The 17,395-nt window shown below is 44.8% G+C and overlaps 1 protein-coding gene across 1 annotated transcript in view; it reads right to left on the bottom strand.

Annotated features, from left to right (window-relative positions):
* TNS3 (tensin 3) overlaps positions 1 to 17,395 on the bottom strand; it is a 388,908-nt gene that overhangs the window by 343,005 nt on the left and 28,508 nt on the right. The window lies entirely within an intron of this gene.

Genomic DNA, 17,395 nt, shown 5'->3' with positions numbered 1-17,395 from the left:
ACTGCGCTCTTTTAAGATCTATCTATATGGGATCAAACTGACAACAGCAATTCGAAAGACTAGGTAGGAAGCTAAGGGGGCAGTGAGTTAATGTTAATAAGGGAGGAACAACTGGGAAAAGGAGGGTGACAATGGTTGTACAACTCAAATAATATAATCAATGTTGCTGAATTTTACATGTACAAACGGTTGAATTGGTGTATGTTCTGCTGTGTATATCCTCAATAACACAAAAATAAAATAAATTACAAAAAAAAAAAAAAACCCTAGTGTGAGAGAGGTGAAGGTGATCATAATGGAGAGAAAAATATGCCATATGAAGGGTAAACAGGGAATCTGTAAAGTGGAAGGGTCACTGAACCTGAAGAAAGGAAGTCCTGAGGGTGGGGATAACTACAGACAGAACACTTATCACGTGCCTGTCAGACTGCCACACATCTGCCCCAGGGAGGGGGATCTTAGCTTCCTACAAGGAAACATTTTATAGCAATTGTAACTCCTAAGGGAAGGAAAAGTCTGCCTTGAGCATGCGTGTGTCCACCTGGAGGACACCTCCTCACTTCTGTGGGGTGCAGCAGATGAAGGTCCCTGCATGGAGAGGAGAGGAGAGGAGAGGAGAGAAAATGGCCACAGGGGTCTTCTAGCTGCTGGCGAGGAGCCCCTGGTTTACCAACATACACCTGGCATGGGACCTCCCTGACCTTCCCCCCAGGGCCAGCCCATGTGCGGGACTAATGACCTTAGTTGGTGAGATACAATGCTGCAACCTCAAATCTCCAACTCCACGTGCAATCCCAAATGTCTTGGATTTGGATAGCAGGCTGGGTAGGCTAGACTAGGGCCCTTATGACTAACACGTGCACAAATCCCAGCCCTGGATTCCAGGGACTCTCTCAGGTTCTGGCAGTGAATATCCATCTTTCCACCCAGGAGACTAAATAGCAAAGCTGTTCTTCAACTTTCAACCACAACAGAACTGCCTCCTGGACTGGAACATACCATTCTGGGTTCAGAGTCCTGACCAAATCAATTTCCTGGCAGACATTGATTGTGTTTTGTCCCCTCCCCTACTTAGATCATGACAGCCATGCACCCCACAATGTCCATTCAGACAACTTCCAACTGCGTATACATCTGCAGTTCCATAAGGTTAAAACAGAGTTCAGATATCCGTATGCAGCAAATATAACAGCTTCCTGCACACAACACGTGTATCTCCTGCCTCTTGTGTACACTGCCAGGCGTATAATGGTGCAGTACAAATATAACCTATAACACATGTCTTGAGAGTCATAATGAATGCCTGTCTTACTGTCTTATGTAAGTGCTGTACCTTTTATTATTTTAATGTGAACTTTCCCTACTTACAAATAAAAAGTTCAAATGAACAGTGTATGCTTCTATTCTATCCAATCTCATGTACTGCATGTGTCCTTAAGTGTTTTGGATTTATCTCTGTTTAATTTTCTTTCGAAAATATTACCGTGACGTGCATCATGGCTCCCAAACCTAGCAAAGCCAATGCTAGTGATAGCAGCAGCAAGAGGCAAAGGAGAGCTAACGCTCTGGAAGTGAAATAAAAGGTATCTCATACAGCTTTGCTAAGTATATAACACAGTGTTCACCCAACATCCAAATCACATAACGTCCTATTTTACAGAACGTGTCATGGACATTAAGTGAAGCATGACTGTATTCCTCTGGATTGTCTATAGTTCATTCAAAGGTTCAGTTTTGCAAACACCTCTCGGTTATTTTTCTACATCCCCACGCATCTTGCCCAGGAGACTGGGCAGCGGGGGGGCGGGGGGGGGTGGTTGTTCCCTGAGAACACAGCTGTATCCCATTCATCCCTAATTCCCTAACATCAAACACAGGATCTGTCACAGAGCCGTGTCTACAAACAGAATGTAAAGCATGCTATGCCGCTGTCAGGGCACCGATGAGGAAACTTTTTCCAGAAGTCAGACTGGATCTACTACCACCCTGACTCTGGTGCCCACAGGAACCGGCAAAACTCACCTGAGCTCCAGCAAAGAACAGATAACTCCCAAAGATGTTTAAGTGCCTTGAACTTAAGGACCAAGGTCTGTGCTCTCGGAAGCCACTCATGAGTGCACTCAGGTTGGAAGACAAGAAGTTGCATTTGGCTTTTTATAATAGGGATACCCTGAATCTGCTTGAATTTATTTTTTAAAGGTATATCATTCAAAACATTCCAGCAGTTTATTACTAGTAGTAAACTACACATATTTGATATGTAGTTTGTCAAAGCACACAGATGAGAAACACATTTGTGTTTGGAGACCTGGAAATTTGGGGACGTTGACTCAATGACTTCTTGGGGCCTCTTGCAGCCCTATGATTATATGAAATTCCAGAAAGACCTCCAGGGAAAAGCCGCAGTAAGAGAAACTAAAGACATGATCACAACTCGCCAATAGCAATGCAATGGCTCCAAAAAACCACCCTGGTGGCTTGATGCTTGCATGGAAATATGTAATGCAAGAGCACTGAGTTAATCCCTCCAAAGTAATCCAAGGGGATGAGATGCTTGCTTAAGTATTTTCCCAATTCCAGACTTCTCCATTTTTCAAAGGTGGTATGGGTGACACCAACCAAAACCTCACTGCCGTCAAGTTGATTCTGACTCATAGTGATCCTACAGGACAGAGCAGAACTGGCCCATAGGGTTTCCCAGGGTGTAAATTCTTAGAGAAGCAGACTGCCACATCTTTTTCCCATGCAGTGGCTGGTGGATTCGAACTGCTGACCTTTCGGTTAGCAGCCGAGCGCTTTAGCCACTGCACCATCAGGGCTCCTTGCGGGTGAGAAGGGAACTATTATTTATCTTTATATTCTAATACCTGTCATAACAGGAGGTCAATAAAGGTTTTATGAACGAATGAATGAAGAAATAGGATGGAAGGAGTTGAATACAAACCACATCTCTCAAATTTGCTCCTATCCCTTTGGGGGTCACCAAAAACCCTTGTTTGGGTCACCAAAAACCCTTGGCAAAAGACTCCTGTCTGTCCGCCACCCTTCACACCCCATTGCCCATAGATGGTTCTTCCTCTTCTGTGACCCTGATGGCCTGAGTGTGAGGGTGGCGCCTAAGTGCTATCTAAAGAAGTACTGTTTTAAAGCCCACTGACCTCTGAGAGTGAAAACCAACTATCTTCTCTTTAAGAGATTTCTGAAATCACCAAGCTGTCATCTCCAGAAGTCTCCATGCCTGGTCTCAGCTCCTTCTCCAGGCTGGCCAGCTGGAGGCCAGTTCCCAGGTACTCTGTGTTGGTCTTGGACCCGGCAGATTCAAACACAGAGCTTAGGGAAATCCTTTCTAAAATTGGAGGCCTTTCTCCTCATCCCTTTCCCTGCTCAGCCAGCTTGTGCCCTAGTCCCACCTCCAGAGAGCCACAGGGACCAATGGGATCTCCCAAGGCACTACTGCTCTTGACTATTTCCGAGGCTTCCCTTTCCTGGCTCATGGGAATAACAAAAATGCTTTACATGTCCATCTCAAACATCTGCCCACCGACTCCCCTGAATAGCGATTAGCGGTGGCCAGAAAACAAGTGGGGACACAGGAGCCCCAGGGATGACAGGAGGGCCTAGGAGACTACAGAGTGAGACCATCACAGCCAGGAAAGCAGCTTCAAATCCCAGCAGTCAGCCAAGCACCCTCCCCAACCCGTCCTCCCAGGTTCCTGAGCTAGGGGACATCCTTAGGGGACAGGATATCTACCTAGCAGGCCCGTAACAAGGCTTAAGGATGCTGCAGGTGAACAGTCAGACAGCAGCAGAGGATACATAAATCCAGTACCAGTTGCCACCAAGTTACTCTGACTCATGTCAACTCCACGTGTGTCAGAGTAGAACTGTGCGCCATAGGGTTTTCAGTGGCTGGTTTTTTGGAAGTAGATCACCTGGCCTTTCTTCCTCACAGTCTCTTAGTGAATTCCAATCAGCCTTTTGGTCAACAGACAGCTCATTGATCGTCTGTACCACCCAGGGACAAGCAAGAGTTATTATCTACTCAGGGGTAGAAACAGGATTTTACTCTGGTGTTATGACTCCACGCACTGCTTCTTCCTGATAAAAATCAAAGCAGGTGCTCAATAAATACCTGTCGATTGATGAGTCCCTTCACCTCAAGGGAAGTCCACACATTCTATCAATTTCACCCAAATGTACTTACTGGCTACAAAGCTTGGGCAATTTTTTTTCTGAACACAAGCCACCGCTCATCCCAGAGAAAGCCTCATCAGATGTCGTCTGCAAGAGCCACGCATGACCTCTGGGAACCTGAACAGTTTCTGGACTCTTTTTGTGCCAAGTGTCATCATTTTACAGGCACATCTCGTGGCCTTTATAAGGAACAGATGGTGCCTTTTTATATCCTTAGCAGAATGTTTTTGTCGATGTTAAGGAAATAAGCATTTGTGCTCCATTTCCCCCTCCGCTCTCCGCTTTCCTTCCCCCTGACTTTGAGAAGTAAAGAAAAAAATGCTTCCCCTACAAAATTAACATCCTATAATACGTGCTTTCCCCACTTCCCTGCTCAAAACAGCAACCAGTTCTTTAAAGAACACTCAGAACATAGCAAAAGAAACGGCCCCTAGGACAGTTATGTCGTGCAGCCAACACAGGCCCACCCTGGAAGCTGGGCCGAGCCCCACTGCCCTCCTTTCAGTCTTCCCCTCCGAGGTCCCTGAGGAAGAGGGCTGGTGGGATGCAGGCTCACATCCCAGCAGGAGGGGAAGTATTTTCCTTACTGATGTGCCCTGTGGGTTGGCAGGCTGGGGTCCTAAGCAAGTAAGGACGAATACGGTAAGTGAAGAAGGATCGGAAGCCCAGGGTTTACAAACTCCTGTTCACGGGAACATACAGGCCACGGCCTCAAACCTGAAACTTAAAGGGAGGGTTTTTACAAAAGCAAACACCGTTGACTGCCTCTTACACTCTGTGTCCCCATCTCCATGCCTCACAAGCGCTGAGGACACCCTTCGGTTAGGGTGAGAGTGGACCCCTGCCAAATACTCACAGTCTCACACTTCCCCTTGGAAAAGAATATCTGCAGGAAACAAGGGGGTATTAAAACCAGAAATAACAGACAAGTAAATTTAAAAGATTTTAAGATGACACTGTCATTAAAATGGCAACAAGGAAGAGAATTTTAAGCTTGGAAGATGCTCAGAGAGAATTTCTTCTCTCTCACACACACACACACCCACCCACAGGCACATATGCTCACACCACACACTCTCACACTCATGCTTATAGATCTGCCCAAGGTCATACAGGTAAGTAACCTCAGAGCCTAGGGCCCCACAAGTGCCCCAAACCCACTTCATAAGTTTTCAATGGCTCCGATCAGGTGTTGCCAGAGAGCAGAGCAAAGGGTTGAGGAAAGAGTCCCTCTGTCTAACCATGCAACCACTGACCCCTGGCTTCCTCACATGTAAAACAAGTGTCCCATTCTAATTTTAGCCTCAGAAACTACAAAGGGAACTTGTTAACTGCCCTTTGTTTAGGTAACAAGGGGAGACAGTTAAGGAGTCCAGATTTACTCTTCCACTCCTTAGCAAGCATCTATTAAGATCAGCTGACTCCATGGAGTTCATTTATAAGCAAAACTGAGATCTACAGTTTCAGAGCTCACTCTACTAACTTCAGCCCTGGTATCACCAAAAACGGACAGTAACTTTCCCTCTCTTGCAGGTAGTAAAGAAAGTGGACAAAATTGTTGGTACTACACCTGGCCTTTTAAACTTTTCCTCAATAATATCATATTAAAATACTTCATTCCTCAAAAAGTTAAACACCGAATTAGCTTATGACCCAGCAATTCCACTCCTAGGTATATGCCCCAAAGACTTGAGAGTGAAGACTCAAACAGATACTTGAACATCAATCAGCATTATTCACAACAGCCAAAAGGTAAAAACAAGCCAAATACCTACCAACAGATTAAAGGATAAACAAAATGTGGTATATGGTAATAATGGATTATTACTTAACCATAAAAAGAAATAAAAGTCCTGATACATGCTACAACATGGATGACTCTTGAAAATAATATGCTGAGTGAAATAAGTCAACTGCAAAGGGACAAATATTAGCGGTTACCAGGGGCGGAAGGGAAGGGGGAAGAGAGAGTCACTGTGTCAGAACACTAAGTTCCTATTCAGGGTGATGGAAAATTTTGCGAAGGGACAGTGACGGTTGTATGACATGATGAATACAATGTCACTGAACTGTACATGTAAAGATGTTAAAATAGCAAATGTTTTGTGATGTATATTTTCACCACAGTTAAAACAACAAAAAATACCAAAGACTAAGTTTTATATGACACAGAGGAAAAACCAAAAAGCAGTTCAGACATAATAATGTCCCACTGTGAACCCTCTCAGTGCCCTACACACCTCTCCAGAGAAATCTCAGCTGCTTAGAGAGGATTATCCTCTTTTCTTAGGGACAAGGAAACTGAGGCCCAGGAAGTTAACTAACCTGCTGGGTGTTGCAGCACCTGCCATGTTACAGCCATCTCTGAATCCACAAGTGGGGTGGCCTCAAAGCTCATGCTACTTCCTACCCACCAGAGTGGAGACAGGACACCAACCCAGGTCTTTCTGATGCCAGAGCTTCCCTCCTTTGCTGGAACATTCTACCTCAGCAGCCTCTCAGGTTCACAAGGGCCTCTGACCGCCATGGCCCCTGGCCCACAAAATAGTCTGCTCAAATGGTGAGATGAAGGACAACTAGGTAGAGATCATGGTTCACAGTGTTTTAAAATTAATCCCACAAATTGATCCTGGTCCTTTTATTCCTCCCCAATTCCTTTCTGGACCAAAAATGTCCCCATAACCCCTGGCTTAAACCAGAAAGTGATAACCACTGGGCCACACCTGGGGCTTTGTTTATAGAGACTTTGGCCACTAGAATCTAGTGAGGCATTTGGTGTCCCACCTGGAATCCACCTGGACAGTTCCTCATCTGTCTGCACCTTAGGGTTTTCTGGAGGAGCCTATGGGGGGAAAAGAAAATACCCATGTCCGAACTCCTCACTACCATTAAAGCAGAATCTTTGGGAGCAAACCTCAGACACTGGTATCTATTCAGGATCCCCCCTCTCCCTCTGGTGGGATTCCAATGTGCAGCCAGGTTAAGAACCCCTAGGCAATGAGGCTCTTGGACAAAGCAATAACCTGGAACAATGCGGCCAGGCGGAGTCCAGGAGTGAGAGCACGAAGGTGGACCAGAACGCCCCTATCCTGCACTCAGGCCCACAGGTGTATGATTTGTCCTTGGCCATAGCTTCCTCATCTGCTAACGGGAATAATAAAATTACTACCTACCTCAAACAGTTCTCATAAGGTTGACGCCAGATAGCGCACAGAGGGGCTCTGGTACCATGCCTGCTAAATATTCCTTCTTGCCCTGCTAGGAGGGTTCTTACATAGGCCAAAAGGGTTTAGGGGGCTAAGATGGGAAGTCCTTAATAGATATTACAGCTTTTGCCTAAATTTGGCTTTATTGATCAGTATTAGCAAGGGTTAACTTCTTACTAAGGTTTTAAAAGTGAATTTTTTTTATTGTTTGTTTGTTACTGTCAATGTGAGTAGGTGCTTTTATCCCAGCTGGTGGTACAGAGGTTAAGAGCTCAGCTGCTTACCAAAAGGTCGTTAGTTGAATCTACCAGTCGCTCCTTGGAAACCCTATTGGGTAATTCTACTCTGCCCTATGGGGTCACTATAAGGTGGAATTGACGCAGTGGCAAAGGGTTTAGTGAGAACAACATGGCTGGATGAGTCAGGCTTGCTCTGGAGAAGCCTATCAGATAACAGGGCCTCTTGGGCTGTCCTGGGGTCACCTCCTAGACTGGGTGAGGCCAAACATAGATGGAGAGCTATAAATTTGTCACTGTGAAAATGACACATTGGCCCTGATCCCAGCAAGCTCCTCACTGGGCTCATAGGGAGCTAATAAAAATGCTGCTGCCTTGGATTTCAGTAGAGGATACCATCTCCTTCCTCACTCCCCAACTGAGTGTCACAAAATTGCCTTGAAAGAATCCCTGCAATGCCCAAAGTTGACCCTGAGTAGTTTCCAGCATAGCATAAACTTGCTGCCTATAAATAAATAAGGGTGCTCCAGCTGAGGGGAAAAAAAAAAAAACTTAAGAAAAACCCAACTCTCCATCCAAGCCCAGAGCATGGTCCTCAAGTGGCCACACTGGTCGGCAGAGCCCACTGTCTGTTGCATGTAGGCCATGTATAGGCAGGCCCCAGCCTTCTGTGCCTTGATTTTCCCAGGGGCACAAGGATGGTCCAACCTGGCAGCACTCTCAGGAGAGTGAAAGGAGACAAGGTGTGCAGAGGCCCAGGACAGCAGTAGCAGGGACTCCACATGCATGGGGACCACCAAGCTATCCAAGAGGAGAGCAGGGCAGTGTGCCCTGCCCAGTATCAGGAGAATGGCACTAGCACGGAGGGGAGAAGAGTACAGGTGGTCAAGAACGCCACATGGTAAAGAGGGTAGCAACGTTGTTCTGTACCACTCTCCCACCTAGGCATTAATGGAGTCTCAGTCACACCCACTTGGGCCAGGCATGCTCACCCACATTGCTCATGAAGCTCTTGGAGTATTCTGCAAGGAGGTTGCTTTATCCTCATCTCCTAGCTGAGGGTATGGTGGCTCAGCTGTTAAGGCACACACCCAGCTGGAGGCTGAGTGAAGGAAGCATGAGGTCCCTCCCCTTGTCCCCAGCCCACCCCTGCACACTGCTGTCTTGGTGCTGGATGAAGTTCTTTGTGGTATTTGTAGATAAAGAGCTCCCTAGGACTTGAGCATAAACTCTACAAAAGCTATTTAATCATATTCTTCCCATTTCCCCAACCTGTGTATATCAACTTAGAAAAAGCCTGGGGAACACTTTTCCCAAAAGACAGTCCATGATGGGTTCCAGGGTGGGTTTTTGGGTGATTTTACATGTCATTTCCCAAACTTTCTGCAATGTTATATTGCTTTTATAATTAGAAAACTACATTACAACTGATGAGATAGAAATAAAGAGAATTCTGACAGAATATTAGGAACAACTGTATGGCAAAAAAACTGAATAACCTAAATGAATTGGAGAAATCCTTAGAAGCACATAACCTACCCAAGTTGACTCAAGAGGACACAGAAAGTCTCAACAGACCCATAACAAGTGAAGAGATTGAATCAGTGATCAAAAACCTTTCAACAAAAAAAAGTCCTGGACCAGATGGCTTCACTGGGGGAGTCTACCAAACATTTAGAGAAGAATTGACAACGATACTGTTTAAACTCTTCCAAAAGATAGAGAAGGAAGGACTACTCCTTAATTCATTCTATGAAGCAAACATAACCCTGATACCAAAAGCAGAGAAAGACACTATAAGGAAAAAAAAAAAATTACAGGCTAATATCTTTTATGAATATAGATGCAAAAGTCCTCAACAAAACACTAGTGAACAGAATTCAACAGCATATTTAAAGAGTCACACAACAAGACAAAGTGGGGTTTATCCCCGGAATGCAGGGATGGTTCAACATCAGAAAATAAATCAACAAAATATGCATCAATAGAACAAAGGAAAGAACCCCATGATCATCTCGACAGATGCAGAACAATTGTTTGATAAAATCCAACACCCTTTCTTGATGAAAACCTCAAGAAGATTGGAATAGAAGTGGAATTCCCCAATAAGATTCAGGGCATATATGAAAAGCCAACAGCCACCTACAGGCAATTGATTTTTGATGAGAATACTAAATCCATTCAAGGGGGAAAGACGAATCTCTTCAATAAATGGTATTGGGAAAACTGGATTTCTACATGCAGAAAAGTAAAAGAGGAGCCATGCCTCACACAATACACAAAAACAAATTCAAAAGGAATTAAAGACCTAAATGTGTAAACTAAAACCATAAAATTCTTAGAAGAAAATGCAGGGGCAATGCTGTCAGAACTAGCTTTTAACAATGGATTATCTAATGTAAAAAAAGCACAAACAGCTAAAGACAAAGTATAAATAAAAGGGACCTTATAAAAAGTAAAAACTTTTGTTCATCAAAAGATTTAACCAAAAAAGTGAAAAGACAAGCTACCAACTAGGAGAGTATCTTTGAAAACCATATATTCACTAAGAATCTAATAACCAAAATATATATAAAACTTCAACAACTTAACAACAAAAAGACAAGTAGCCCAATCATGGGCAAAGGACTTGAATAGACATTTCACCGAGAGGATATTCAAATGGCCACCAAACACATGGGAAGATGCTCAATATCATTAGCCATCAAAACCACAATGAGATACCATTTCACTTCCACTAGGATGGCTAAGATAAAAAAAGACAGAAAATAACAAATATTGGCAAGGATGTGGGCAAATTCAAACATTACCCATTTCTGATGGGAATGCAAAATGGTATAACCACTGTGAAAACCAGTAGGGCAGTTCCTCAAAAAACTAAAGATAGAACTACCATAAAAAAAAAAAAAAAAAAAAAAACCCACTGCTGTTGAGTCGACTCTGACCCATAGCAACCCTACAGGACAGAGCAGAACTGTTCCATAGCGTTCCCAAGGAGCGCCTCGTAGAGTTACCACATGACCCAGCAATTCCATTCCAAAGTATATACCCAAAAGACTTGAAAACAGAAACTCAAGACAGAGACTCTTGTACACCAATGTTCACTGCAACACTACCGACAGCAGCCAAAAGGTTGAAACAAACTAAATGCCCATCAACAGATGAATGGATAAACAAAATGTGGTATACACATACAATGGAATACTGCTCAGCCAGGAGAAGAAACAAATTCTTGATACATGCTACAATATGGATGGAGCTTGAAGATACTATGCTGAGTAAAATAAATCAATCACAAAAGGACAAATATTGTATGAGCTCACTTATATAAAAAGACAAGAACAGTCAAATGTATAGAGATCAAGATTTCTTAGTGGTTACCAGGGGTGGGAATGAGGAGGAAAAGGGGAGTTAATGATGATGGAAAGAATCACATTCATTAAGGGTAGGGCTGCACAGCCAGTTATGGTAATTAATGTCAATAAGTTGTACACATGTAAAAAGTTCAATTGGCAAAAGTTGTGTGACAGGTACATACGTTGTTGTTGTTAGGTGCCATCAAGTCAGTTCCGACTCATAGTGACCCTACGTACCACAGAACGAAACATTGCCCGGTCTTGCACTATCCTCACAATCGTTGTTATGCTTGAGCCTATTATTGCAGTCACTGTGTCAACCCACCTCTTTGAGGGTTCTTCCTCTTTTCCGCTGACCCCGTACTTTATCAAGTGTGATGTCCTTCTCCAGGGACTGATCCCTCCTGACATGTCCAAAGTATGTAAGACGCAGTCTCACCTAGCTTTTAACAATGGATTATGTAATGTAACAAAAGCACAAACAGCCAAAGACAAAATAAATAGGAGACCTCATAAAAATTAAAAACTTTTGTTCATCAAAAGATTTAACCAAAAAAGTGAAAAGACAAGCTACCAACCTTGCTTCTAAGGTGCATTCTGGTTGTACTTCTTCCAAGACAGATTTGTTCATTCTTTTGGCAGTCCATGGTATATTCGATATTCTTTGCCAATACCACAATTCGAAGGTGTCAATTCTCCTTTGGTCTTCCTTATTCGTTGTCCAGCTTTCACATGCATATGATGCAATTGAAAATACCATGGCTTGGGTCAGGCGCACCTTAGTCTTCAAGGTGACATCTTTGCTTTTCAACACTTTAAAGAGGTCCTTTGCAGCAGGTTTGCCCAAGGTAATGCATCTTCTGATTTCTTCACTGCTGCTTCCATGGGTGTTGATTGTGGATGCAAGTAAAATGAAATCCTTGACAACTTCAGTCTTTTCTTCGTTTATCATGATGTTGCTCATTGGTCCAGTTGTGTGGATTTTTAATTTTTTTTTTTTTTTTTATGTTGAGACGCAAGCCATACTGAAGGTTGTGGTCTTTGATCTTCATCAGTAAGCGCTTCAAGTCCTCTTCACTTTCAGCGAACAAGGTTGTGTCATCTGCATAACACAGGTTATTAATGAGTCTTCCTCCAATCCTGATGCCCCATTCTTCAAATAGTCCAGCTTCTCAGGTTATTTGCTCAGTATACAGACTGAATAGGTATGGTGAAATGATACAACCCTGATGCACACCTTTCCTGACTTTAAACAACTCAGTATCCCCTTGTTCTTTTCAAACAACTGCCTCTTTATCTATGTACAAGTTCCTCATGAGCACAATTATAAGTGTTTTGGAATTCCCATTCTTCACAATGTTATCCATAATTTGTTATGATCCACAGTCAAATGCCCTTGCATAGTCAATAAAACACAGGTAAACATCCTTCCAGCATTCTCTGCTTTCAGCCAGGATCCATCTGACATCAGCAATGATATCCCTGGTTCCACGTCCTCTTCTGAAACTGGCCTGAATTTCTGGCAGTTCCCTGTCAATATACTGCTGCAGCCACTTTTGAATGATCTTCAGCAAAATTTTGCTTGCATGAGATATTAATGCTATTGTTCAATAATTCTGCATTTGGTTGGATCAACTTTCTTGGGAATAGGCATATATATGGATCTCTTCCAGTTGGTTGGCCAGGTAGCTCTCTTCCAAATTTCTTGGCATAGAGGAGTAAGCAACTCCAGCTCTGCATCCATTTGTTGAAACATCTCAGCTAGTATTCTGTCAATTCCTGGAGCCTTGCTTTTCACCAATGCCTTCAGTGCAGCTTGAACTTCTTCCTTCAGTACCATCGGTTCCTGATTATACGCTACCTCTTGAAATGGTTGAACGTCAATTAATTCTTTTTGGTATAATGACTCTGTAGGACAGAGTAGAACTGCCCCTTAGAGTTTCCAAGAAGCACCTGGTGAATTCGAACTGCCGACCTTTTGGCTGGCAGCCATAGCTCTTAACCACTACACCACCAGGGTTTCCACTGTTGATCTGATAGATACATATACAACATCAAAAAAAAGAGAGTAGCTGCTGAGATTGCTTATGTACAACCAAAAACCTCACAGGATTTGTTTCCTTGGTTTGGAGATTTAGGATCATTTATTGGGCCTAATAACGTGTTTAGCGCTTCTATTCTACCTCCTAGTTCAACTCCTAGGTCACTGCATAGTGCCTGGGGTCTTAAAAGCTTGTAAGCACATATCCAAGGCAGGAAAATTGGTCTCTATTTGCCTGGAGCGACAGAGGAAGAACAGTCAGGAACAGGAGGACATGAAATGTGTGGCTAATGGCCTCCTTGAACAACTGCCTTTTTTGTCATAAGACCAGAAGATCTGGATGGTGCCAGCCTACCATTACTGAACATTTTGATCAAATATTCTATAGACGAATCCTGATCAAAAGGGGGAAAACGCAGATTACAATTTAAAATTTTCATGGACTCCAGACTTCCGGAGCCATGGAGGCTGGGTCAATCACTGAAACAATTCACCTGAGATAAGCCTTAAACCTTAAACCAAAAATATCCCCTGAAGTCTTCTGAAAACCAAACAATAGTTTAGCTAAACTAGTAAAGAAAAAAAAAGTCTGCCTTGAGCATTATGCTGTCTTGAGAACTATCTATATGATATCAAAGAGACAACAGCAACTTTAAAGATTAGGTAGGAACTTTAAAGGGCTGTGAGTTTATGTTGATGGGGGAGGAACAATTTAAGAAAAGGAGGGTGAGAATGGTTGCACAACTCAAAAAATGTAATCAATGTCACTGAATTGTATATGTAGAAATGGTTGAATTGGTGTATGTTTTGCTGTGTATATTCTCCACAACCAAAAAAAAAATTTTTTTTTTAATTCAAGTGAAGAAAAATCCAGTTCGAGTCCCATCTTGGCAGGGAGGCATCAGCTCGCCCTGTAAGCCCACTTGTCCCCATCTGGAATGGCAGTGATCAATCACCAGCTGGCCACTTGGGGCACAGGACAGGGCTCTGACTGGACACTGCTGCTTTTCACTGTGGGCCTGCATCTCATGCCTCTCGTGTTATAAACTAGGGGCCAGGACTGCACGTTTCTCAGGTGAGGCTGACAACCACCATTTATGGAACAAACAAGTGAGTCAATAGGTGCAGAGGCCATGTTTTGAGGCCACAGTCACACAGAGGCCACACCCTGAGGTCACAAGGGCTGAGCTCCAAGCAGATTTGGGTCTGTTATCTGCTGCCCTTTGAATTTTTTGATTAGCTGGTTTACAAACATCCACATCACCCCTTCATCTGCCCATTCATTCATTCACTCCCCACCTGTTTATTAAGGGGGCAAGAAAAGGGAGAAGATAAAGCCTACTGGCTAGACGGTGATTCTAGGTAAAAGAGCAGTCCTGGGTCCTCCTGCTAGGCTCACAGTTAGACTTAGCCCTGGAGGAAATGGGGCCAGAAGACCATAAAGAAAAAAGGTGGGACCTAGTAAAGAGATGGAGAGGGAGGCAGCTAGCCTTCTCTGAAACAGCCCACAGAGAGGGGATCAGGGCACTGAGTCCTGGTGGTGAGGGCAATGGTGAGTGGAAGACCAAGCAGGCAGCAGAGCTGGGGAGGTGTGGGGAGGAAGAAGTGAGGACCACAGTGCAAGGGGGTTAGGATGACTAGGCAAGTGGCGATGACTTCATCTGGGAATTAAGGTGAAAGAACAGGTTTGGTCAGGTGAGACACTCAGAGTTAATCAGCACCCAATGACAGATTTAAGATTTGCTTCAGCTAAAACCTCGATGGCGGGGAGGACAGCTCCCACTAGGAGAGAGAAGAGAAGGAAAAAGGGCGCACCAGGGGCGATGCTTCCGCCGGCTCTTCAGGTCCACACCATTGAACCACAGGGTCACTACGCATCACCCTAAGTGTCCAAATCAACTGGCTAGGTCCACACGACAAACCTGCTCTGCTTCAGGTCAGAAGGGGACAGTCACAGAAAACACAAACCATGCCCACAGGCACTCATGGCTTGGCCTCCTGGAAAGACTGGGTAAGCTGAGCACCAACACTGCAGCTCATGCTCCAAACAATCCCCGCGCCTTCAAGCTCTGAGCAAACCAGAGTTCAGAGAACGCAGGTCACCCAGCACCTAAGCTGAGAAGCCCAGGCTCAAACTCCAGATGCACAGCAGGCTGCCCCAGGCCCCCAAAGTCATGGTGGCCCTGCTCTCCTGGTCTCGAGCTCCACCAACGTTCTTCTCCCTGCTCTCACTTCCCCAGTAGTGTACAACACACTGTAATACACGTCATCCTTAAAAAACCCTCATGGCTCCAACATGCCTTCCTCATACTGCTCCCTGATTGGAAAACTTCAGAGTGATTCTCATCCCTCCCCCAGCTCCTCACTGCCCTCACATCCCCAGTGACAGACCCTGAGTCGTCATCTCACTCACATTCTCTGTTACACTCCCCCAACTCCTCTTGGTTGCCATGGCCAGGTGTCCTGGATGTCCCCATCTCAGCATTCCTCCCATGCCTTCTTGGGGGTGTGTCTTCTTGGACTCCCCCAACTCCCTAGGGTGCTGGGCTCTGTCCTGGACACTCCCCCTACCTGTGTGTCCACACTCTCCCTAACTGTCATCTCCAGCCCCACCCCATCACTTGCTGAGGGCCCCATGTCCTTCTCCAGCCCCGCTCCTCCCCTGAACTCCTGAGTTCTGAATACTCCTACCTTCTCCACCTCTCCAAGTGGCTGCCCCGGGCACATTAACCTCAAACCTCTAAATCAGAACTCCTGATTTCCTCCCACTAACTCCTCCCCACTGAGTCTTCCCATTCCCTCCAGCAACATAGCCATTTCCTAAATACTCTAAAAAAAGAAAAAGAAAAGCCCATTGCTGTCCAGTGGATTCTGACTCATCGTGACCATATAGGACACAGTAGAACTGCCTTAGAAAGTTGCCGAGGAGCAGCTGGTAGATTCAAACTGCCGACCTTTTGGTCAGCAGCCATACCTCTTAACCACTGTGCCACCAAGTACTCCGGTACTTGAGAACCCTTCTCTTTCTCACATGGCGCACATCCAATGCACTAGCCAGCCCGGCAAAATGTATCCCAGAAAGGATTGGCTCTCGTGGCCCCAACTGCCATCACCCCAGTCTGTATCACCAATAAACCCACCAGTCTCACCTTGTCTACTCCTGTTTTCCATGGGCTACGGTCCACAGAAGTGACAGGCTAATCTCTTTAAAACAGAAAGCAGGCCACTACAACTCCCCAGCACAAAACCCTCCACAGGATTTGAAAATTTATATCCCTAAAAAAAGAAAAAAAACCAAAGTTTCTGTCATGGGCCTACAGACCATCTTGAGCCACCCCCTGGCCCCCTCTGATCCATTCTTCTCCCCTTGTTCCTTTAACAGTCACCTTGGAGTTCTCCAACCTGCTGAGCTAGCTACTGCCTCAGGACAGTTGCACATACCTCTGCCTGTAACTCACTCCTTTTAGATCCTTGCCTGGCTGACTCCTTTACTTACTCCAAATTTCTGCCAGAACATCACCTCCTCAGAGAGGCCTTGCAGGATAGTCCATCTAAAATACACCCCCAGCCCTGCCAATACTAGTGAACTCCTTGTCCGCCTCACTACTTAACATTATATCTTCTAATCATTTGTGTGTTTACTGTCCATCACCTACCCTGGAATGTCACCTGCAAGAAGGCAGGGGCCCACCTGGTTCACCCAGTGTCCCCCAAGCCTAGAACAGCACTATAGGTATAGGGGCAGTTCAGTGGTAGAATTCTCGCCTTCCGTGTGGGAGACCTGGGTTCCATTCACAGTCAATGCATCTCATGTTGTGTGCTGCTATGATGCTGAACAGATTTCAGGGGAACTTCCAGACTAAGACAAAGTAGGAAGAAAGGCCTGGCAATCTACTGCCAAACTCCAGCCAATGAAAACCCCATGAATCATAACGGTCCGACCCACAACCGATCATGGGGATGGCACAGGGCCTGGCATTCTTTCATTCCACTGTGCGTGGGGTGCCCATGACTCAGGGCAACTCAACAGCAGCTAACAGCTAACATTAACCCTTACATGTGCAGAGACTATGCCATACCAAAACGTGATTTCTGCTAAGGAATGTTAAGAGGAAAAAAAAACTACCAAATGCTATGCACGGTTATGCAAAAAAATTCAAAAAATGTTTCTGTGATCCAAGACTGAAGGGCCCATGGAGAAGGGAAGCAGCTTTTCAGTTAGTGTGGATGGGCACATTCTTCTTTCCTTCTACAAACTCATCGCAGAGTGTTAAAGTGCTTGCATGGTAAAAGAGGAGACGGTTAAGCAGACATTTCAGAGAGCAGCACTATTACCCAGGCTTACTCATTTGCATGTATCCC

The sequence above is a fragment of the Elephas maximus genome, chromosome 8 (genome assembly GCF_024166365.1).
Source record: "Elephas maximus indicus isolate mEleMax1 chromosome 8, mEleMax1 primary haplotype, whole genome shotgun sequence".
In the NCBI taxonomy this organism is placed as follows: Eukaryota; Metazoa; Chordata; class Mammalia; order Proboscidea; family Elephantidae; genus Elephas; species Elephas maximus.
The sequence above is the reverse complement of the archived record's forward strand: the minus strand, read 5'-3'. Positions and strand labels throughout refer to the sequence as shown.